The following is a 3,151-nucleotide window of genomic DNA, read 5'->3' as shown; positions in this document are numbered from 1 at the left end:
TTGGGACAAAATTTGAGTCCACCCATCTTCCTCCACAAAATATTCATCTTCTTTTCTAATATTTTCAATTTTTCAAAAAGGAAAAAAAATACAGAAATAAAAGTAAATCAGTATATAAAAAAAGAAACAATTCATCATACCAACTTAGTACTCCTTAGTATCTCAATTATCCTTCAAAATAACTAATGACAGCTTCTTTCTTCTAACGATGAAATTATGATATAGCTGAATCAATACAAGCTATAGTACGTATCTATGAATGTGAGGAGAAAAGATTTCTCAGTTGAAAGAGAGAAAGAGGAATATACCCGAAAGATAAAGAAGGAATTGGTGGTGTCATTCCAAAAATGGGCTGTTTATTATGAACCAAGTTTGGAACATCACACTGTCCACGTTCAACCAAAGCCTTCTCATTTTCCTTTACCTAAAATTTTCAAAGTATATGAACATATTACATTCTTAGAGGCTATTCAACAATATTAAATTACTTTAATTAATTTATATACAGCATATGCAAAATGAAACTTACATTCAAATCAAATTTGCTGAGAAATCCTCTTTTTATCCTCAACCAACACCTTAATCAGAGTCCAAAGTTTACTGTAAGGGGACCATTCTTTTCTTTTCCTCATTTAATACGATGTAATCCCAAACTAACACCATAGTGTTAAAATACTTCTTTTTTGCTTTGATTTTTCAGGTGTGAAATAATAAGCATAAGCAAACAAAAGCAATTGAGGGTTCCAAATCCAGCCAACAGCTAGAACTTCATTTTATTTGGCACAATTAACAAACTAAGCATGTTTTCAGAACAGAAAGAAGTAAGAAACTCATTTTTATTATACATTCATATCGCTAAAAGTTAATACTAATTACATAACTGAGTTTGAAAACAAGATCTCCCAGCTAAGCTTATAGATAGGGTAAATTTAGTTATATCAATACTTCAATTGATATTACTTTTCGCTTTCATGGATTGTTACTCACAAATGTTCAACACCAATACAAATTAAGAAAATTATTAGAAAGCTAAATTTCAAAAGAACATTTGAAAAGTTAGTTTGATAAAATTTCTTTTTTTAGCTAATTTTTTCCCAACTGCCATGATTTAAGACATTCCAGTAACATCCTATATTAATTATTATTTAAAAAAATAAAATTATCCTTTAAAACAGATTACCAAAATTACTCAAAAATAGAAACTAAGAACCAAATAAAATCTAGAGACAAGAAAACCAATAAAAACAAACAGTGAGTTCAATCAGCAAGAGCCAATCTACCCTTTTGGGAATTAAAAATGAATTGTTTTGCATAAAAGCTTAAAAATCCAAAAAGGGTAAGAAATTTATGGAAGCAAAAGAAGAGGAAAGGCAGATCCAAATCCATAATAAGAGAGGTTAAAACCCAGAAAGATGAATCGAATAAAAGATAAAGAAATCACCTTTTTGGTGTAATTCCTTACAATAAAACACAGCATATGCAAAATGAAACTTACATTCCCCAGTGACCTTTTTTCATCAGTGGTGCCTCCAAACTGAACTTTTCCATCCCCCACGTCTCCTTTGGACTTGTATTCAATCACTTTCACATGCTTCTCATCAACATTTCCACCATTATCTTCTTCCTTCACTCGATCCTTAAACCGCTTCCGGTCCCTCCTTGCCCTACCACCCAAGCTTGCTCCATCGTCTTTGACTCTTTTTCACCATCAGCAAATCTCCTCCGCTCCTTTTTCTCGTCTATCTTAGATGAAGAATATAAATATTAACCAAAACCTTTCATTTCAATAACAAAAGAAATAAATAATACAATGATACAATATGTTTCCTATGTTAAAACCAACATTCCTTAGGAGTTTGCATCTTTCGAACAACCTATATTCACAAAAATAATACTAAAAAACCAAACAAAACGCTCACTCAATGTATAAGAAAAAGAGACTTTTATGAGACATTTCATCAAACATCTTATGAGCATAAACTAATAACTCAAGAATGCATCTTCCTCATCTTTTCACATAGCACAAGGTGAAATCTAAATTCCACTAGCAAATGAATAATGTATACATGGTTATACCTAAAGGTTGGCATTTTACCTAAATATATATACAAGAACACTATGAATTGTATACGACTCATTTTACCTAAATATCTTTTCACATGTCAGAAGTGAAAACTCAAAGAATCTTCTATCAGAATATTTTTCAAGAGAACGTAGAATTTAAACTGGAGCAAATAAGAACAAATTTTTTAAGAAGTTACCAAAAGATTCTTCAACAATGGATTTTGGAGTAAATGATAGGCATCTTCACAATAGTTATCTGTAAGAATGGTGCACTGAGAGCCAACCTAAGAAACAAATAGGAAAGAATGAGCTTGAAATACAACAACTGGGAAGGACTTCTCAAAGCGCAAAAAAAATTTAAATAAAATAAAAATAAAAAAAGAGAGGAGGAGAGGAGGAGAGGAAGAGAATTTAGGGTTAGAAGATTTCAAAGTTATAAGGAGGAAGAAGAGAGGAGGAGAATTTATATATAAACTTTTAAGGAAAAAGAAAAGGTAAAGTAAGAGAGAGAAAACTTGATTTTTTACCAAATTAAAAAAAAAATAAAAAAAATTACAAAGGGGCTTTAATGTCGGTTTTCAAAATGCGGACGTTTAATGTCGGTTTTAAACCGACATTAAAAAAGGATCTTTAATGTCGGTTTAAAACCGACATTAAACGTCCGCATTTTGAAAACCGACATTAAAGCCCATTTTGCATTTTTTCCACCCGACATTAAAGGCCAGATTTCTTGTAGTGTAGAGTCCTTGATCATATATCACCAACGCGATAAAGACCGTGCGACAAGGATACTGAACGAAGAGATTCTTGACAATAGAATATATTCTGCGAAAGAAGTATGCGTGAGGCCCTGAACCGAAAAAAAGAAGTCCGGGTGGAGAGAATCCTTGCTGGGAAGTCATTACGGTAGGAGTTTAGGACATCATGCGAGGAAACATACAAACGGGAAAAAGGAGACGCGAAAATAAATGTTTAAGTCTAAGCTACATCGTGAGAAGGCAAACAATGCGATAAGAATAAGCTTGCAAAAAAGAAGCATGCATTATTTGTTGGGAAACGATCTAGGTATAGACACAGTAGAATTAAC

General features: G+C 32.1%; 1 long non-coding RNA gene across 1 annotated transcript; it reads right to left on the bottom strand.

The window, feature by feature from the left end:
• Positions 1–388: 388 nt before the first annotated feature.
• Positions 389–1,623, bottom strand: LOC127151256 (uncharacterized). The gene is made up of 3 exons (XR_007824062.1): positions 1,496–1,623; positions 530–578; positions 389–424 (listed from the first exon to the last, which is right to left on the bottom strand). It is a non-coding gene; the product is annotated as an uncharacterized LOC127151256 (long non-coding RNA).
• Between the last annotated feature and the right edge of the window lie 1,528 nt (positions 1,624–3,151).

Source organism: Cucumis melo, chromosome 10 (genome assembly GCF_025177605.1).
Source record: "Cucumis melo cultivar AY chromosome 10, USDA_Cmelo_AY_1.0, whole genome shotgun sequence".
Taxonomy (NCBI): Eukaryota; Viridiplantae; Streptophyta; class Magnoliopsida; order Cucurbitales; family Cucurbitaceae; genus Cucumis; species Cucumis melo.
The sequence above is the reverse complement of the archived record's forward strand: the minus strand, read 5'-3'. Positions and strand labels throughout refer to the sequence as shown.